Source organism: Ischnura elegans, chromosome 6 (genome assembly GCF_921293095.1).
Source record: "Ischnura elegans chromosome 6, ioIscEleg1.1, whole genome shotgun sequence".
In the NCBI taxonomy this organism is placed as follows: domain Eukaryota; kingdom Metazoa; phylum Arthropoda; class Insecta; order Odonata; family Coenagrionidae; genus Ischnura; species Ischnura elegans.
In genome coordinates, this window is record NC_060251.1 from 93,714,955 (window position 1) to 93,737,009 (window position 22,055).

General features: G+C 40.8%; 1 protein-coding gene across 2 annotated transcripts in view; it reads left to right on the top strand.

Moving 5' to 3' along the window:
• Positions 1-22,055, top strand: part of LOC124161199 (transcription factor GATA-4-like) — a 209,817-nt gene that overhangs the window by 65,781 nt on the left and 121,981 nt on the right. The window contains exon 2 of one of the 2 annotated variants that reach the window (XM_046537447.1): positions 948-1,024. The gene's annotated coding sequence lies outside the window, so the exon portion shown is untranslated. The remainder of the gene's footprint in view (positions 1-947; positions 1,025-22,055) is intronic. The other variant, XM_046537449.1, reaches the window with a different exon arrangement.

Below are 22,055 nucleotides of genomic sequence, written 5' to 3' on the forward strand. Positions count from 1 at the left end.
CGGTCCTACAATGTTGCTCGACGTAGCGAGTTCGATCAATTCGGGCTCTCAAGAAATTGTCAACCGGAGTCGGATCAGAGGTCATTCAAAGAGAATGGCTCTCGTCGGCTGGAGATGGGAATAAAACGTGGACATGCACAGACATTTTACCGCGTGACGTTTGGCGCAAACTGGCACTTTGCCGATCGAGTGAGGTAAGAGGGGACATGGAGCGACTTAAAGACCGATGACGGGAGACACGCGGGAGATAGATTGCTGAGACAATTGACGAACGCTCCCAGCTTTCTCTGTTCCGCTGTTCGAGAGCAAGGGGCCTATTTAGTGCTTTTTCTTCATTACATGCTCACTGCAAGTGAGGGTTTTACTTGGGTACTTTTTTGCTGGTATAAAGGGCTTTGTCAATGCCTTTTGAATTTTATTATTTGCCTGGAGGTGTTTGTGATGATAAATTATTTAATTCAGAATGGGGTTCCGGTGGGATAGGCTAGAAAACTATTTTCTCAAATGGGTTCGGTATGAAATCGTTGGATTATCAGCAACTGTTCAGTATTTTATGATAATTTTCAATTAGTAAATATTTAACAAAAAGTAAATATTTGATTAATCACTTTTCTGTTAAAGAAACTTCTTTTAATTATATAACGAATTATTAAAATAACTCTAAATATCCTCTAAAATTCTCCTACGTATTGTTTCAATCTTGGCCAAATTTACCCGCACCATCAACAATGCGGTTGCCACTCTTGTCTCTGATGTATCAGTGGAAGTCGTTTCATATGACTGGGTTGGAAGCCAAGGGGTATAAGCGATTTTTTTCTCAACAGAGTTAGGGAAAGTTAATTGTTAGAATAAGTACACAAAAACCTGGTTGCTAAGGGAAATGAGTGAGTCTCTGTTCTGTGCTGACATCCAGTGGAAAATTATATCTTCTTTTTTCCTTCTCTCAGGAGCAGTTGGATGCCACACCAACCGTGAAGGTTTTATCTGGTCGCACAATTTGAAGCAGTGAAGAACTGGAGTTGAGGTAAGTACGTCCATGTAAATAGCTCTCTATTTCTTAACTTGCTCCTATCCCAAGTAGTATCCCAACCTCTTGAGGAGGCCAATTGCCATGCAAATCCACTTTCAGTAGAGAGCTTCCTTTGAAAAGTTGTTATTTTGAATGGTTTATATTGATACCCTGTCGTGGAACTTAAATATGATATAATCTTGAATTATTGTTGACGATTCGACCTTTTGCTCCGTTGGAGTAGGCAAATTTTAACATCCAGTTATCTCTCTTCAGGCAATTTAATTATACAAAAAAATGTTCAAAATGTGCAGTTAAACATTGGTATTTAAGTTCGTCATAATATTCATGTCAAAATCTCATTTCAAACGCAAATCGTTCAATTTGAAGAGATCAGCCTCATTAAATTATTTGACTTTGGAGAAATTCGCCTTCTCAAAACACAAACTATGGTCGATATGGAAGATTTTTTTTACCTCGAAAGAACATTGCTTCGGTTGCCAAGACTTACCAGATATCATTTAAGCTCAAAAATCTGCGCGAAATGCCATTGAAATAAATTTATACCGAGTAATAGAGTAGGTAATGATCCCGTTGGGTGTTTCCGTGATATAACGGATCTCTGTGAGCCATAAAAAGTGAGGGCAAGTGAAGGGAAGCGATTACGCAATTGCAGACCTCATCGCGCGCCCGTGAGCAGCCAAGGCTTCCCTACTCGAACCAGCTCGCGCGGAGAACAGTTGACTCCCGAAAGGCGTCGCGTTGTGCTCCTGGTATGGTATTGCAAGGAGGCGACCGACAGCTTAGGTCATTTTGTGCCGTGATGGAAGGGTAGTTAAGGAAGGGTGGAGAGAAACCCGGCGTTGGGGTTAGCCTGCTACTAAAGAAAGGCGCCATGGCTTAACGTCCCATCCGACAGGCGTAGTGCTGCGCTTGAAATGTTCTCCACGCGACATTTAAGCAGGGATCGGGAATTCTCTGAAAATTCTCTGCCACCGCCAGGATTTGAACCCGAGTCCACAAGGTGGAAATCCACCACTCTAGCCACCACACCAATCCGATCCACATGAAAACTTTCATCCTTTGGCATGTATAAGGTCTGTGCTCCTTAGTCCCCTCTAAGATCACGCGCACGTTACAGAAGTTATTTTTATCGATTTCTCGCGGAGGTGCCATAGATATGAGACATCGAATTTTCGCGCATTTCAATTATTCATCATCTGCAGCTCGAATTCACGCACTAACATGACATCATTATTTCATCCTCATGGCAGCCAGATAAAAATATTCATTCAAAACATACCATAGGAAAACACCATAAACTTCTTTTTCATTTGTAATTAATTACATTAACAAGTTACTGCTTGAAGAGAAGGAATCAGTAGGATCACAATTACCATTACTTTTTATTTTGCCCTTGTACATGTTGTGATCTATGCCAATATATTCTCAAACAGTGAACATACAAACCAGAATTTGAATTATTTTTTGATGCCATAATTATCATCACAAGCCAACAATCCTAAGATTGGTTTGACGCAGCTCTATATTCCGCTCATGTATACGCTAGCCTTTTACATCGACGTATTTCTTCTATTTTACATCCTTTACAACCTGTAGTATGTAACTCATTCGGGGCCTTCCCTTACCCTTCTTCCCGTCCAACTATCCGTCAACGATTGTTTTCATCGGGTCATCTTATCTCATGATGTTGACAACTAAGTCTTCTTATGTTTATGGTTTTTAGAAGACTTCTCTTTTTACCCACTTGTGCAGCTTGATTGGTTTATTAAGCACGAGCTCCGTCCTATCTGTCATGGTGTGGACTTGTGGCGTCAATGCCTCGTTCGGTAAAAGCCCATCCTGAAGTTCGCTCAGGGAAATTAACTTGGTGGTGCGTCTGGCCGACACGCCTGACCGCCAATCGAGATATCCGGGTTCGAATCCCGGCTTAGCGAAATACTTTTTCATGGCGTACTTTATCCTTGGTTTACGTAAAAGCTATGCCTACTGACGTTGTACATGTAACATTACCATGTGTACTATATGACAAGCATATTAGTATACATAGTTTAATAGGACTCTTAAGATTTCGTTAATGCTTTGAAATGACGCACAAATCCTGCCCGGTTTGCCTATTATACAGGGTACGTTCAATAAGTGTCGGGACTGGGTCGCTGTGGCCTCAACAATGCGGTGTGTGGGGAGTCCGACTTGTCGGCTCGGTAGAGGGGTCCCTCACCACTCCGGCGCACTTTAGTTCAGTCGCCTCCGGGCATGTGTTGAGACAGCAGGTTGATTGTTGTGACGTGTGATTGTTTGTGGTGTCGTCGCTTCCCGGCATGGAGCCCACTCTCGAGCAACGCTATGCTGTGAAGTTTTGTGTTCAACTCGGGAAATCCGCGTCGGAGACCCTTGAACTCATTCAACAGGCTTATGGGGATGATGCCTTAAGCCGCACAAGAGTTTTTGAGTGGCACAAAATGTTTAAGGAAGGCCGGGAGTTCGTCGATGACGAGCACCACGACGGACGCCCGACGACCGCTCGAACCGATGCTCAGGTGGGCATAGTGAAAAACGTTTTGGACTCTACAGGCGTTTAACCATCGCCCTTATCAGTGAGGAGACCAGCCTTACAGTCGTAACCGTCCACACCATCGTAACAGAGTATCTTGCGATGAGGAAATGTGCGCGAAGCTGGTACGACATCGCGTAAAGGCCGTATCACACTAGCGACTGCGACCGCCGCTGCGACCGCAACTGCGGCTGCGACTAGCCCGTCGACCAATCAGAGCGAGGCAGCCGACGCTGCGACTGCGACTCAGAAGAATAGCCGACCGTCTATTCTTCTGAGTCGCAGTCGCAGCCAATCAGAGAGCTCTATTTCAATCTCGCGCGCTTGCGGCAGACGTGTTTGTTTTGGTTACCGTAGCGAGGGAAGTTCAAGAAGGTTGTGAGATAACGCTGAGATAATTTCGGATTTTTAAAGTGATGATGGAAGCCCGGCATATTAGATATTGGACCCGAGTACACAGGTGACTAATAATGAAGTACGTTTTAAAATATTTTAGGAACAATTTCAACAATTGCTGCTCTCTATCCATTCTTTGGGCTTTCGTAAATAAACAAGCCACAAGCAGAAACGTTCATACGTGCGCATGCGCGACCGTGGCGTCGGCCGCGATGTGTGATGGGGTGCAGTCGCAGTCGAAATCGCGGTCGCAGTCGCTAGTGTGATATGGCCTTAACGCACGTGTAATCAGCCATTGCCAAGAATCGGAAACTTCACCATGACAATGCGCCGTGCCACAGTGCAATTGTTGTGCTGCAGCTGCTAGCGAAATTCGGCGTGGTGACGTTGCCTCACCCCACCTACAGCCCCGACTTACAGCTCCACCTGACTTTTTCTTTTTTCCGCGAATGAAAAGCGAGCTGAAGGATATCGGTTCGACTCCACCCTTAGCGAAAAAATTGTTGAAATGTTCTACAGTTAATTGGGACCATTTTTGAATCCAGCAGTAATTGCTGAACTCATCAATAACTGTTGGATTTATCAGTTACTGCTTGAGTTAACAGTTTGGTTATTAGTTTTAAAAGTGGTCCCAAATAACTGTAGAAAATTTCCACAATTTTTTCTCAAAGGGCATCGAGGCGGTTCAAGCGGCGACGACAAAGGCTCTGAACAGTATCCCGGAAACCGACTTCCAGCGGGCTTTTGACGAGTGGCAGACGCGCCGAACTAAGTTTATAGATTCAGGAGGAATGTATTATGAAGGTTATTAAGTAAATATTATGATAACTGCAATAAATTTTGATATTTGGAACCAGTCCCCATAGTTTTTGAACGGACCCTGTATCTTCCACTCTGCTAAGGGGCACGCTTATTGGATGCAAAAGGGGGCTAAGTGTGGAAGGGCATATGGTAATCCTAAAGTGGAACTGGAACCACGATGCATCACAACCACTTGTCCACTCATATAGGGTCAGCCATTCTATTTTTTGCTCCTTGCAGGGCAAAGAAAAATATGTGTTCGTACGGCACGGAAAAAAAGATGGAAGGCCATTACTCGCTTTCCCGACCCAGATACCACCACAGACAGTCCCGGAAGAGACGAGCCACAGTCCCAAGCCGCCCACCCTGCCAGGGTATTGGGAAGAAACACTGAGAGACCCTTTTAACTAAGTGGAAGCGAGGGATCAAAGGGTTCGACAGCCGCCCTCGAGTTTATGGGAAGGCGCCGGCGTCTATGAAGGGAACCACCCACAACTCGTTGCCAATGCAGCCACTGAATGACCAAGGGCCTCTTTAGAAGCGCCAACGGTGAAGAGAAAAGTAATGAAATAATCCAATCGGCCTAAATCACAATTACCCTGTCATATTTTAAATTACGACTACAAATTACTCTATGAAAGAGTAATCAGTAGGATTACTATTACGGTTAAAATTAATTTTAATTTTGCACCTGTGCATGATGCAATCTCTGTCAATATATTCCCAAAACGTGAGTGCTAACATGCGAACCAACATTTTCATTATTAGTCAAAGTCAAATAATAATAAGAATATTTTATGTTGGCATTTTATTTTATTTTACGCCCTGCATGCACTATCAACGCGGATGTAATTCAAATTTCCACTTTAGACTTCTAAAAGAAAACGATTAGTCGCAAGCGCTTTGAGGTATATAACAAATAAACATTACATCAAAGTCTATTTAATAAAGTGATGAGTTCTTGGAATAGTTCTTGGAATAAGTATTCAGTAGAGGTACAATTACGATTAAAATTATTTTGAATTAAACCCTCCATAAATAACATTGAAAAGTTATGTATAGGAGAAATTGCACTATCGCGAATATAACCTTTAGTTAAATGCGCTAATTTTAGCTTTATTTTTTTACGTTGAATTCGGATCGCTCTGCTGTCAACGACGCTATTGATTAGGATTGAGTGGCGAATCTTAAAAGCCCATTCCAATATTCTGTGGGAGACAGCGCATCTTCTGGTCGACAGGAAAAGCATGAATTTTTATCAGTGATGTAATGTAATGAAATAAAAGTAATGAATTCATATTTTTCTCTTAATAATCGGAAGTGTGTAATGGAAGAGTAAACTTTTCGAAGATATATATAATTATGATATTAAGATATATTTCGAAGAAATTATAATTATGAGGCGTATATTTATATATTTTTCTCGGCAAATTATGTAATTAACTAAAAATATGTGACGTAAATCAACAACCCATTAAAATATCATAGAAAAGGAATGCAATTACTATACCGACACAATTCGTCCGGTTATCATTTACTTTAACATGAAACTAGTTACTCGAGTGTAAATATTCGATTCTACGGCATATCGAGTAAAAGTAGGCGAGTTTTAAAGCACTTCATAGGGCTCTACCGAGGGAGCGGTCGAACATAGCCAAACTCGGTTAACTAAAGACTCGAGTCATGAAGAATCTTAATTTTTTTTCCGGTAAATGACTTGAATGAATTCGTCTCCGGATTCCTACCGTTTTAGCATCTGCGATGACCCTAACCCGATTGGAAACCCGAGAAGAATTCTTTAATGACTCGAGTGTATACACTCGATCGCACCGCCAATCGAGTGAAAGTAGGCGATTTTGAAAAGCGTTTTAGTGGGCTCTAGTAACGACACCTAACCCCCCCCCCCCCAAAAGGACGCAGTGTGGAGTCGGACACCGCACCCTGTCCACCACCACTCCCTGGCCCTTTGCCCCGCACCCCCTTTTCCCTTCGGGGCTCCCTACATTCTGAGCTTTTTCCCCCTCCCTCCCGTCGTGGAAGGGGACCGATATCTTTTTCCAAAGAAGGGTTGGGAGTGACGCTTTTAAGAGGATTCCAAGACAAATTGGGATGTTTTGGGGGGCGCCGGGGTCCTACCCACACCCTCTCCCTCGTGTCGCTTCTTTTTCCCTCTCTCTCCTTCCTCTCGTTTTTATTTTTATTTTATTTTTTTTGAACGTGTGGTTCCACCTGCAAAATATTGTCCCGGAAAAAGATTCGGACCGACCCCGTCCGGAGATGTTTCGGACGATCTTCTTCTGTCGCCAGTGCACGGGTCTTTCCTTTTTTTCTTGCGATGTCGCTGTGTCTTGGGATTTTTGTCGTCTGCTGGATGTCCGAGGATTTGGTTCGACTTCGCTCAGATCCCAGAGAGGAACAAGAGGAGGGAACATGGTCGACGCTGTTTCTTAACATTATAAAGGCTGAATGGGTCATTGGCTCATGTTCAAAATCAAATTTAACTTCTAACTTTCTATCAAATTCCTCTCTAATTTCAAGAATTTTTTCCTACTCCTTTCATACCAATATTAAAAGAAAATTTCATAATTACGTATTGGTAAAAGTTTTTATAATGGATGTTATCGCTAAAAGGATGGTTTTGAGTCAAAAAGTACTCATGACAGACTCCCTTATTACTTCTCATCTACGCCAGGCCCAGTTTTCTTTGTATTATCTCCTCCCACTCGACACTTGGGGTGTTTATTTACTAATGAAATCACATTTCACATTACATTTGGGTCAATACTTGAAAACTTTTTATTCAATTTGAATGATACTCTCCGGTAATCGATATTTGTTACAGTAATAAGAGCAACGTTTCCAATGTGGTAGGTAACTTAGAATGGGAATCTTTGCAGGAGCGTAGAAAAAATTATCGGCTAAATTTGCCTAATAAATTCGGAAAAGATTTTTTCTTAGTCGACGTGAATCATATCCTTTGTTTATCGTCATACTACAGTGACATGATCACGAGAAGAGAATAAAGGAAATAGAGTGCAAAGCAGAGATTTCAACTGCCATTTTAGCTCGTGCAGTTGAAAATAGCAACGGTTTCTCGATTAACAAAATAAATGGCGTCACTTGATAGGACGACTCATTGCAGTTTTTTTATTTTTCCATTGTTTTAACCTATAAAGGATTTATTATAGGGATTACTAAGCGTTGAAAAGTTTTGCCTTTGCATGAATGAATTGGGCGTATTTTTCGTTATTATGCGTAATATTTGTGTGACCGTGCGATGTGCTTGAGGGAATCCTCTTGCGTGCTACATACTGGTGATTGGTCACCCCCTGCCAAAAACTCTGAGGTGGCTCGCAGGGTATTATGTTGGGGTTTATCCTGCTTTGCGTGTTTCTCAAAAAGCTATTATTGCCTCACCTTCTGGCTCAACTAAACATTTTATCTATCATAGAAATGCGATTGTTGATATTTCCCTTTATTATGCCCTAATTCACTCGGCGACATAAAAATATGCCAAAAAATTGGACGTATTGATGAAAGGAGGAAGAAAATTTAATGGGTCGAAATGATTCGTGCCCGTTCTACTAGATAGTGTGATACTCCCGTCCACCCAGTGATAAGATGTCGCGTCACTCCGGATCGACCTGTCTTCCTTTGCGACGTGTTGTTTTTTTTATAACCCGGGCCATCATCTTGAAATTTTCAGGGTACGTTAGAGCGTATACAATTATAAAGGTGAGTAAATGAGAATTAGTGAGTTACGCGCATTAAATCAGGCATGATGGGTATCGCTGGAAAATAACAGGCTAAAGGTGAACATTTGTTATATCAACAATGAACCAAACTGTGGTTTCAACAAAATATCTCTTACATCAGCATATAAACTGATGAGATTTATGTAATGACGGTTGGCAAAAATATGTATTGGTAAAACACAATCACTTATACACTATTATCATATGTTCCACAATTTTTTTATGTTCACCCACGAATTTTCTGTTTCCATCATTCAATTTGCTCATTTGTAACTATTTTAAAAAAGATGACAATTATTATTATCTACGTAAGAGTCAATTATGTCAAATTTTCTCCACGCGCAACAAGAAAAGCAAGTGACGAACAACAATGCAGAAAAATATGGGTCAATTGATTTTTCAAACTTAACCACATTCAAGATTGAAATACATTAGTAAACGAGTGCATCGACTTAATAGCCAGTGACGTTATCCTTTGTTCAAGTATACTTTCTCAACGATAGAGGTTCCCTGAAATATATTTCTGTGCCTCATAAGTCGGCCATAAGGACGTAGTCTAATTTTTACTGGGCCCACGTGGCCTGTTGCACTAAAATACGCATATTAAAGTAAAGAGACCAAGGTTCTCCTCCTAAGCCGAGGCGTGTTTGAGCGTCTGTTTTTAGCGGAGTGCTCTTGAGTTTTAAAATATATTGCGCACGAGGGTGAGCGAAGCACGAACTACAAGTGGTGTGGATGTTTGTTTTACGACTCGGCGGCGTCGTGCAACCCTCTTCTTAGATATTAAAAGAAATGTTCACTGCCCAGGGACTTATAACCGTGGGGTTGGCCGTGTTTTACTAGGCGATGCTAATGAACGCCCACCCGAACTTTTCATAGCGGACTGAAATGGTCTATCTTTGACCTTTCTCCCACCATCTTCTTATTGCTAGTCTGATATAGTGAGTGGTGATCTATTCAGGAGTCACCATTGCCTTGTTCGATTCGTGCGTTGAGCTCTCCAACAATTGTGGTAATATCATGTTATTATTTACTTAACGGGTAATCCCTTTTACAATTTTTCATAAGTTACAATCGTATAAGCATACTAAAATTATTAATTGATGGTAACATTGCGTTAAACGAAACAAAATAATCATACGATAATTGCTGTGATGTGATAATATAAGCATAAGTTATGCAATATTCAAAAAGGTGTAAAAGTAAAACATTTGAATATAAACGTACCTTTAATTATAATTAAAAAACGTATATGATTGTATACTATATACAATCATATACGTATAAGAAAAATACTGAAAATAAAATCAAAGAGAAAAACATAGTTTTCAGCAAAGGTACTAAATGTAGAACAGCATTTGAGGCAAAGAATTTCTATTCCTCCTCAGGAATTTTCCATTTCCCTAAAAGTCAAGGTGTGAGACAGTACATAGTTTGATATTAAACAGTAGCCTTACAAAACATTTTAATGATACATAATTTTTTCTCTTGAAAGGTATTTCGCAGTATTCCTAGGTTAATTTTCTCTCCATTTTCTCAATTTTCTTCGTGATGTCGGGGCATTCATTGTTGAAAGATCAGAAAACACGATCGTATCAGCTATGTATCAAGAAATCCTTCGGAATAAATGGTAATTCTCTCCTCTTTATGATCCCACGTAGTTAAGATAACATAGCATGAGATTTGAATCGCAATCAGAAAGAGTCAGTCACGGTCTCCAGCCCGTGATTCCGTCTTGCCGCGTGCCGATCGGTCATTCAGGAGGCTGTTCTTTATTTCCGAATGGAAATAACCTAACTCGGAGAGCTATTGGGCCTTCATAATGAATCGTTCATTGATTCCACGAATATTGAAAAAGAGGATCCTAAATGCGGCCTCTGAATGTATTGTCAACCACCGCGCATTTAAACGAGTTTACAGAAGTCGCCATTCGCGTCGCTAACAGACAAATTGATCCGAGTTTCACTGGGAAATATGGTATAATTAGGGGTATTAACCAAAATTGATATACATGTTAATGTGATCTATCAAATTTATTAATTGTTCAATGATATTCCCTGGAATATAAAACATAATAATTCAAAATATTGGGAAAAAAGTGTATCGCATTGCATCCATAACCACACCGCGGACATTTTTGAAAGCAGATTAAAATGCAACCGAAGTGGCAACAGAAAACTGCCTTTTATGGAATGGTAACGGGCCTCATCTGTGCAATCTCCTTTATTGATTCATTCATTGCTCGATGTCAGCGTTTGAATATATCTATGACTTCATCCGAATTTAAGCTGAAATTCGGAAATACAAATTCATTAAACCATTCCCCACTAACCCCTCTTGTTATTCCCGAGGTGTTTTTAACGGATGCTGATGTGAAACGAAAAGGTGTGGCAGTTGTCTATCGACCTTGAAAGAGATAGATTGCCTCGAAAATATCCCAGTGAAAGGAAGAACTTCAGAGAATTTTTGGGCGAGAGAACAGGTTGGAAACTTCTAGGGCGAAGAGATAAGCCAATTTAGCCGTGGATTTCCGTACTATGCGCTATATTCCGTTCTGTGGGTAATATTACCGTCAAAATATTTATCCACGCGAGTTACCTTAAGTCGTTTCGGAGGTAGCGGCATGAATGGTGCACGCCTGATGAGAGCTAGCACCTTCTATTTAATTGCACCTGCGATTGCGCTATCACCTACATGTTTCGCTGAGTGTATATAAAGGGATAATTATCCCCTGCTAGACCCCATAGAGGTGTCTCGCATGATATCATGTAGATGTGTAATTGCGCCGTTTAAATATAGTTGTTACGTTTACATATAAACGTTTCTGGCTTAGTTTTGCGGAACTTGGATACGAAAAAATAATAATCGATTCGTGCGTTCCTCATAGGTAGTTTTTTATTGTCTTTTACTTTAAATAAAAATGTTTCCACTGGTCACGGTATTTTTAAAAGATAGATAAAAATTCTCCACAGGCATGGCTTTCGGCAACCTGTTTACAAGTTTTTCTAAAAATGGTCATTTGCGCCAAGATAGTGACTTGTCATTAGCATGAAAAGTTAATTTAGTCATTGCTTTTGAGGTTTTCTGTGAAAACTATCGGTCTAAAATTTGGAAAGGAATTCCCTTAACGTGAACATTTTTTTGCGCAATTTCTGAAATGTTTCTTGGCTCTTTAAAAGCTAGCTATATCAGTATGGTTATACGCAAAAAGTATTATTACGTTCATGTGTCATAAGCATGGTTTCGGGATTGCAGAAACTTTTCTCACGTTCTAGATCGTGTCAAGTTTTCCATTGCCAGCATTTCGAAGTGTGGAAAATTTAATTAGGAGACAAGTTGTCTTCCTCCATGGAGGGGAGCATCAACTTTATTTGAAACGTAAAAAAATGTGATTTTCCAAGACAGAGTATTGCTGAAGTTTTTCCTATAAGTTACAAGTTGTATTTGAGTAAAATATAGAAATTCTTTTGGACCTCAATCATTGGCATATCGGCAGTATTTGGTGTATAAATAACCCAAGAGAGGCCAATTATAATTGATTTGGTTGTAGTTACTATTTATTTTCATGAAGTTTTTTGTGCTCATAATATAATAGCAGATAATTTATAGTTTACTAATCTAATAGTCTCAGGGAAATCATGGGGGTGACAGTGTATATAAATTTTTGAAATCGTCTGCATACGTCATATTAGCCATTTGCGCCAAGTTAGTGACCAGTCATAAGCATGAAAAGATAATTGAATAATTGGTTTTTATGTTTTCTTTTAAAAACAATTACCTAAAATTCTAAAAGGGATGCCTTTATCATAACCATTTCTTTGCGCGATTTGTGAAATGGCATTAGGATATTTAAAATTCAGTTTGTCGGTGTGGAACGTATAAGTATGATAGTGAATTTTATGTTCCTGTATCGTCAGCATAGTATTTAGATTTTTTAATACCCGCAAAGAGGTCTCCCACGTAGAGCGAAAACAGCAATGGCCCGAGGACTGACCATTGCGGTACTCCTATTTCATAGTTCGGGGGTGTTTCCCTCGACCGCGTCCAGCCGGGTGAAATATTGAGAGGCGGGATGGGTCCTTGAGGGTGGAAGTGCGGTGTTTAGTGTAAACTTTGGGAGCCACCGGTGGTGGTTGGAGAGGGTTTTTTAAGGGTCCGTGTGAAAAACATCGCCCACCCCTGCGGCGGGACATTGCGTAACTGTAACAACCACCCTTTCAACCCTGCTGAGGGGTGACCGAAAAACTCTTCCCACGCCTCCCCCCGCCCTAGGGTCGCCAGCCACATCCGAACCCTTAGCGCCGACGGCTCCTTGTACCCTTTTTGCCTCCTTCGCCCGCCCTGGAGACTTTTCACCCCCCTAAGCGAGATCCTCCGTTTCGACCTCTACCTCACCCTCTCGGCTTTTTGCCACTTACACACTTCACGATTCCTGCGGCTCAGTCTGCCAGAAAGAGGATGACGGAGTTATATAGACGTCTGGCACGACTGCCACCCACTTTGCCCATCCCTGTGGCTAGACGTCCTCCTCCACCACAGAGGGCTCTATGCGGGAGGCGCCTTGTAAAATTGCTGGGTCTCTGGTGTTTTTTTATCCTATTTTACATCAATACACGTGATTTTCAACGTTTTAATCGGGAAGGACATTAATGAAATCGAATAAAATATCATTTCATTATTTATCGGATGCAAAATTTCCACAGTGAATAATCCTAGACATACACATACGCAAAATTAAGAAAAAAATATGCATACACTTCAATACAAAAGTTCAATATGAAAATAACAGGGAATAATCACAGAAGTTGAAGTCTCATCCATATGATTAATCAGTTGAATAAGGCCTTTTGATGAGCTAGGCATACTCTGAATACTTAAATTTAGAGAGAATACCCTCAGTCAGTGGCTAGGTCATCAGGCATCCAGGATAGAGACAAGGGAGTGCTAAGTAAGGGGTAACTTCCCAGAAGTAGTGGGGGTCCGAATAAAGTAACCATTCTATCTAGTGTAAATTGGATATCCAAGTGGGGGGCTATAGTCACCTTAGCCCCCCATAGATCCGCCACTGCCTTCAGTCAGGAGGCAAACTTTTAAGTAGACGCGGGCCTCAGGAGAAAAAATATGTATGCCACGATTTTCTGATGAAAGAGCTGGCATAGCAGAGACAAAGAAGGATTTGAAGTAGATTCTGAAAAAAATACGAGTAGGATAACGGATGGTTACCGGCTGAGCATAAGTGCACAGAAAACTAAATTTTTAACATGCAGCAGGACAACAGGAGTGAAGGCTTACATTAAAATATATAAACAAAAAATGGGACTCTTGATGATTAAATTCTTTTATTTGGGAAGGAGAATAGCCTGCGATGGAAGGGGCAAGACAGAAATTGAAATAGACTAGGCGAATAGATATCGCAAAAATAGAGCTACTAACAGCGGAAAATTTAAACAGAGTATTATGGAAACATAACAGATGCTTCATTTGGAGTATGCCTCTCTACGGAAGTGATGCATGGACTTTGATCGCAGCGGAGAAATCGAGGAAAATGCTTCATCAATGATGAGAAAAGTATTGGTATTGAAAAAATTACACATTACGCTGTGAAAAAGTAATCGGTAGGATGACAATTACGATTACTTCTAATATTGCTCCTGTTCATGAAACAATATCTATCATTATTTTCTCAAACAGGAAGTAGTAACAGGTAAATGAGCATTTTAATTATTATTGGCTATGCATAAAGTAATAGTTAAATGTTTTATTTAAGCACTTCATTTTTTGATGAGGCACACCTTATATGTAATTTGTGTGGGTTATCTCATGCGTCACAGATTATATTTATATTTTTTACATTTATATCAATTGTGATTAATTAAAGTAATATAATAAGTATTAAAGTATTAAAATAAATAGAAGAACTTTGTGCTTTCACATGAACTTTGTGCTTCCTTCTTTTTCATTTTAATAATGAGTCGCTTTCACAAAGTTACACCTCAAACAATCAAGTTGCTTAAAGCATCAATGTCAGTTCTTTTATTACAAGTTTTGGTATGTTTGCACTGAAATAGATTGTTTAAGCGACTTATATTGTAATCTAATCACTCTAAATTGACGTTAATGTAAAAAAATATAATTATAATGTTGTATTATAGCACCTAACAAATAAACTAAAAAACTTCGTAAATGGTACGTAACATGTATTTTCTTAATTTGTTTTTTTCTTTAATTTTAAATCTAATTGCTAAAATATTTTATTGGGCTTTTGATATTCGCACAGTATTTCATTCGCACAGTATTTCATTCGCACAGTAATTTGTTTTTTCTTAAATTTTATATCTTATTGCTAAAATATTCTATTATGTATGTGATATTCTTGACCACTTTTTGTATTTATTGTTCCTTGGGGTCACGAGTGAATTTCTGCCCCACGGAATAGTGAGGTGAAATGGAGGAGAGTGCCTGGAGAGGCGCCACTAGTCCTCGCTTCCCGTCGGAGGAATTCCCGGAATCCGGTCGTGTGGACTGGTGCGGCACTTCGGAGGGCGAAACCAATCCCTTAGCACGGAAACATAGAGGCGCCACCCGAAAAAAGCGTTCATTCAAGGCCATTAAACCCAGGCCGTGACAGACTCCCAAAAATGCATCACGATCTCACCATATTGGATTCAGCGCACCACAGTGAAGCATTGTAGTTCTGCAGCGGGGATGCAATGACTTGCAGTAATGTTTAGTTTTAGAGCTCCTAATTCTTCACAGAAAGACAAGAAAGCCTAGTTTATTCTGAATTATCCTCCATCAATTGTTATATGAGGCTTCGGTGGCGGTGTGGTAAAGACCTCGCATGTAAAACCGAATGTCACGGGTTCGAGTCCCGCCTGTGTTGGTTGCCTCTATCCTGTTGTGGGTGTTTTTCATCGTCCAACGTTTCTATTCGGTAGATTACCTTGTTGTAAAGGCATTAAACGCTCTATTATCGGAGCGGTCAAGGCAAAGAAAATAAAAATTAATGTATCCAAAACTTTGCACGAAAAAAAAACGTTTAATCATTTACTGGAGCAATGCATCTACTTCGGATTGGTTAATTTTTATATCTCGTAGCTCAGTCCACGTGTTACGTTGCTTGGCTGTGGAACGGAGGGTCTGGTACCCAGAGTTGCGATGGGAAAATTCACTAAATCATTTTTAACTGTGTGGTATTCCATTTTAAGGTTTCTTGGATGAATAACTATCACATATGCATCTTCTTTTTTAAAGGAAGCGACCCGTGTTTCGATGAATAATGACCATGATCAGGCGTATATAATTATCTGTATCTTCCCCTTCTCCAAGACAGTGTAAGTACAAAAATCCTCTTTTTTCGCCATGACTCTATGCTCATAAACTCAATCCCCACCTTGTTGGCAAAAACCTTGGATTTCTCCTTCCCCTCACCTCTGTCCGTTTGACGTGACCGCGGCGTTGACGTGTCAGTCAGGGGCAGTGGCGTAGCCAGGGGGGGTCCGGACCCCCCCCCCCCCGAAATATAAAGAAAAAATTATTTTCCTGCATAAAAGAAAACAAAATATTGAAAAATCATGAATTAACAATATATTTTTTAACAAATGAAGTTTTTTTGATTATGAAAAGTGTTGAAATTACTTTAAAACCCTCTACTTAGTACCCTGTTTTTCAAACATTTCCCCCCCTAGTTTTGGATCCCCCCCGAAATAAATTCCTGGCTACGCCACTGGTCAGGGGGAAGGCAAGAAGGGGAATTCCACTGCGTCCGTGAAAACATTGTATTCTAAGGCAGTATGGGACCAACCAATATAGTACCAAACCAAAGCAGTAGTGTACCAACCAATGGAGTACTAACCAGCAGTAGCGTAGCGAGGAATCTACTTAGGGGGGATGAGAGGGGTTAATGGGGGCTAACCCCTCCCCCCCCCCAGGTAACGGGGAGTTCAGGAAAACCTTTGAAGAATAACATGCCTGAAATAGCATTTTATATCATTGTGGCACTTAAAATTTAACTTTAAGCAGGGGCAGTTATTATATACTTCAAATCCATACTAGAATTTTAAATATATTTTTTTATTTCTGTGAGGCCTTGGGGGGATACATCCCCTCACCCCCCCCCCCCCCCACACACAGAGTTACGCCACAGCTAACCAGTGTAGTACCAAAACAAGGCTGTAGGGTACCAAAGAGTGTAGTACCAACCAGTTACTCACGTAGCTGTTTACAAATCCTCATTTCTGCAAGTTTCAATTATGTATTTGAATTACTTCGATCGTTTTCATAACGAAATATAGAATAACAACCCGTGTGGTCGGTAAACAACAGCTTTACCCACTAATGCCTCCAAGCTCCTCTCCACGTTGGAGTGACGATCTATTTTTCTTCCGCTTTGACATGTTCCCCCAGCAGCATCAAGTCCTCATTGGAGCAATGATCAACTTTCCTTTGTGGTCCTATACGTTTTACGTACCGTTCTTCCCCCAACCAAATGGTCGTCGCGTGCCACACCTCAATTAGCCACTCGGGAGTGGGGGAGGGGGGCCTTCGGAAAGCTCCGATATCGATTATTCCATCGCCTCGCCGTACCTCCATCGTAAACAGACGGTGCGGGTGGGAGCCATCTTGTATCGCAGCCATCTTGTCTTGTTCCAAAAAGGCTACTGAATGCATTTCATCTCCTCCTCCTCATATTAGTGCTCCTGACAAGCCATTAGAGACAGCTATACTTTCCTCCCTTTTTTTGCTTCCACTGACCGAGTTTGCTGCACATTTTACCGTCATAATAATGATCCCCACTACGGTAGATTGACTCTTAGTTTTCCGCGGCGTTGATTTGCATGTTTTGTCTCCATGGCTTCTGGGTTTCACTACGTGGGATTGCTGGTGACGAACGTTTCGCCGATATTTCAGCGGACGCCCACAAGGTCGAGAACTGAGAAACTCACTCACCCAGATTTCACTCAACCTGAGGGCGTCGATTGTAATACCGGCGAAACCGTCGTCACCAGCAGATCCCACGTTGTGAAACGCAGAATCCAAGGAGATACCACTACAGGGATGCCGACTTACAAAAAATATTGGGGGGGCCCAAACCGGGGATATTGCCCCGGGAAATTTTATAAGTAGTGAGTTTTAAGTCTTTTAAGCATATTAGAAGAGTCATATGATCAGCATTAGAACCCTGATAACTCGAATTTAGATATCTGGACACTTCGGGGAAAATCGACAAGCCCGACACATTTTTTCCTCGCACCATAATGAATTTTTGAGGGGGCTCAGGCCCCCTCTGGCCCCATGGAGTCGGCGCCACTATACCACTACGATATGTTATTTAAAAATGTTATCCCTACCTTTCTTATAATGTAACATCGGTGTCGAAGATATCATTTAACTCGGCGTTAAGTTCCAGCGCTCTTTTGCATATTCTTGAAAAGGTTTTAGTCTCCTCAATATCTCGAACTCTTCCAGTTATTTCTCGTCTTCTTTCCTCAGGGTCCACGTTTTCGCAGTGTATAGCGCTGCACTCAAAGTAAGACTTAAGACTAGTAAGACACTAGCCTTCTCTCTTCATATTTATGCAACAATCCTCACATCATCCCTTTCCCTTTCATGGTAACAATAGTGTATTTGGAGGGGCTACTTACTCCCGAGCATTGGAGATAGGTTGAAGACATGGGCGGATAAAGAGATGGATCGTGGGCGGCCGGGGCGGCCGGGATTACTGGATTCTGGCTGACTTTCTGGCTGATTTCTGGCTGACTTTCCAGGATTAAAACGATACGAATTATTAAGGTGGCTCTCCGATTCATTTTTTTCATTTTCAAGCATTATATTACGAAAAGATGAGAGGTGCAATGAATACAAAAGTATTCAAGTGTTAGAAATTAATTTTTTAACCCAGTTTTTTTTTTTAATATTTGAAGAAACATATTTAAAATTTAAAGTAGGATATAATATTTTTTTTTAATTTATGCAAAGCTATACATTTTTTAAATTGCTATTTCTATTATTTTTGTTGCAGTAAGCAATTGTTATCATCATTATTATTATTATTATTTTTGTTATTTTTAATATAATTAGCATAATAAACATATTCAACAAATGATATTATTAAAGCTAGAAGAAGTGGAAAGGCATAGGAAAGACTCATAGAAGATTCACTTGATGAGGTAGTATGTGTGTTGTTGGAACAGTGGGGTCATAATTCCTTATTTCTGTAAGTAGTGTGTTATTGGTTGGACTTAAAACTGGACTAAAAATTATGGACTAGTTGAGTAATGAATGATTAATTAAGGGGAGTTTATGGGCTGAAAGGATATCGGAAATTCAGGTTAACTTTGAGTGGTTCAGAAGCATAGGGAGGGATTTTTGTTTTGGAATATTTCTAGCTTTACTCATACCTCCTGCCTCATACATATTCCCCGCCCTTTCAATTAATGCGCTCCGAATAGCCATTATCTTCCCTCCACTCATGCACCGCCCTTCCTCAAGTCCTTCGCTCACCTTTTCAATTAGAACGGTCGAGACCTTCCGCCCTCGACTCGCCCTCCCCTCCACTGTTGGCACTTGCCCCTCTGTCACCCATGACAACGGAACTTACTTAGACCTCGCATCCCCACCCCCTCTCCACCTCACACCACGCAACGACCACACGCCCCAGAGCACCTTCTTTTTTTTATTTCCCCTCTTTCTCCAAATGGCCGCATCAACGACGGCGCCACCTTACTACCGCTCTGTCTTCCTCCCCCCCTCCCATTACGGAAGTGGTGTCGAACGTGGAGGGTAAAGGCGGGAGGGGTGATTCTTAATATTGAATCGAAGGGTGGTGCGAGAATCAGATAGATCTTGGAAGCTCTGTCCCTAAGGGTTTATTCCCATTTTTTAAACTCGATGGTTTCCGGCTTTACTTTGTGAAAATCCATAGTAAAGAATTGAAAAGGTATAGTACTTTTTACATAGAATTTATTTAAGTCAACCAACCGGTTTCGTCGCAAAGACGGCATCTTCAGGTAGGTACAGAGTTTGTTATTTTTTGTTTGTTATGTTTGTTTTCTGTCAAAATTACAAACTCTGTACCTGAAGATGTCGCCTTTATGACGAAACCGGTCGATTTATATAAATTTTGTGAAAAAAGTACCATACCTTTTTAATTCCCATTTTTTAGTTTCTTTAGGGGTTCCCACTCTATGGGATATATCTATTGCAATGTCCGGTTATACAGAAGATAACCAGTGACATTAGTAAGGTGTTATTAGGTTATGTAAATTAGAGGTCAATTATTAATATTAATATGTTATTCGACTGTTCGAATCATTAAAAAAAGAACTGAAGAGGAAAGTGTGATGAAACTTTTCATTGAATGCCACCCAAATGCACTGCTCGGCACTTGGTATAAGTTGTTCCACTTCCTATTTCTGCAGTGGTGCTCTCAGGTAATTTCATCCTCATACATTATATCCTCATCTCATGAAAATTTTTCGTCTTCAACTTCAACCAAGTTCGGCCACATCTTGAATGTGTAGGCAGCATATGGAATTCGGCGCAAAATAACTCAATCCGCTAATTTAATAAAACACACAGGAAAGCTGCGCCATTAAAAAAAAAACAGCAACAGACGTACGGAAAGCGTTACACGGATGTTAAACAAATTAGGCCGGGAGCCGCCAGAGACTCTGAGGCTGCGAACTAGGCTTAGATTGCTTGATCAATTTAGAATGGATATCCTTTAGAGCGATTCGTAGAACATGTGATTAGAGACCCACAATATTTCCAGGTCGACAGATATGATAAATTAAGGGAGATATTTTGCCGAAGAGATAGACATATGAAACCACGTCTATTCAAAATTTACGTTTGTTAACCGAAATTTGTATTCGAGGTCAAATTCAAAAATTTGCTATAATACTCCGCGTGAGAGTAAATACTCTATCGCAGCCTTTAAAAAATAATTGGATCTCTCTGCGCTCATACCCGCGCCACTGACATATATGAAAATCGATTATAACGCGAGCGAAGCTATGGCACAAATCAAAATTTCTACGGTGCGGTCTGTGTTTTCCTAGTTGGGGTCCTCCTTGGTCGCCTCAATGGAGACTAGAGAAGCGCGTGGCCATTATACCACGTGCCCCACTTACATCAGCGGTGATGAGTGTTGTCGACCGTTGTGCACTTGGACGAGAGTCGACGACGCGAGCTGACCGTCAGGTGTCTTCTGCCCCCGCGTGCCCACGAGTGCTTCGGCGGAAATGGAGAAGGATGTCTCTTCACTTCCCGCACGCTGGGACTTCCGGTTTCCCGCGCTTCCTACATTTACCTCCAAAACAGTTGGACATGCCGTCTTCTCCCGCTTTTTGTACATTTCAACTTACACTTTGTCCTTCCTTTTGGCCTTCTGCCGTGACCACGTGCTGTTTATTAGAGGACAGGAACGGCGAAGTGTAGAAACAGAAGAATGCTATCAGGCTCTTCAAGCGCAGTGTCCTTCTAAACAAGAAGAACCAAATTGTCCATTAAGGACATGGGACTGGATATATTCCAGTGAATAAAATCCGTGAGCATTTTAATTTGGGCAAAGATAATGGTAGACATTGGCAAAGTACGATTCAGTTGTTTTTTTATAATCAGATCGCGAGATATCCACAAGAATTCTTTCAAAGAAAAATTGCACCTTACTTAAGGAAGTAACATATTCAGTATAAAATGAGATTGCAATTAAAAAAACACTCTTTTCATACAAAATCAAATCTTCGGGTAAGCAATGAAATTTATTTTTTTGTAATTTTACAGATTAAAGCAGTAGCATGATAGACTAATGGGTAGAGTGTTGGGTTGGCTATCGAGGAGTCCCGGGTTCCAATCCTGAAATGTTCGGACTACCCCAAACAAAATCCTCCAATCGCAAAGTGGGTCCGGGAAAAGAACTGCCCCTCTCCAAACCCGAATGTGTAAAGTTCACAAGACTGAGGCTTAGTTAGGGGTGAGCTCTACCATATCCCATCGAAGCTAACTTTTTGCTTGAATGATTGCTTTCTCGTAGAATATACCGAATAAAGTTTTCTCGGGCTTCCAACCGGGTGGGAGTCTCAATGTCCTCCAAAGTTTTGAGGAGTAAGAGCGAAACGATGAGTAGGAGCGTGTCAGACCTCGAACGTTGAAGAAAAGGGACACCCTTTGTCTCATTTTGGGGTGAGCTCTACCCTCATAGATCATAGCCAACCTTCCGGTTGAATCACTGATTGACTGATGAAGTCAATGAAAAATCAAACCCGCAGGGTAGTGAATGAAATTTTCCGTTGTGCTATTCTCATTGTGTTCCATTCTTCATTGTGTAGCCGATTCTCACGCAATCTCGCGATGGGAAGAAAGGGGTCCTGGAAAGTAACACGTTATTTTTTTCTGCATATAACATAGTTAGAATAGCTACCTTAGTATTCTTAAATACTAGTCTTTACTAATCTTCATAAGTTCAACAGATTCAGGCTTCAGTTGGTGGAAGTTAGACATATTTAAATAAATAAAA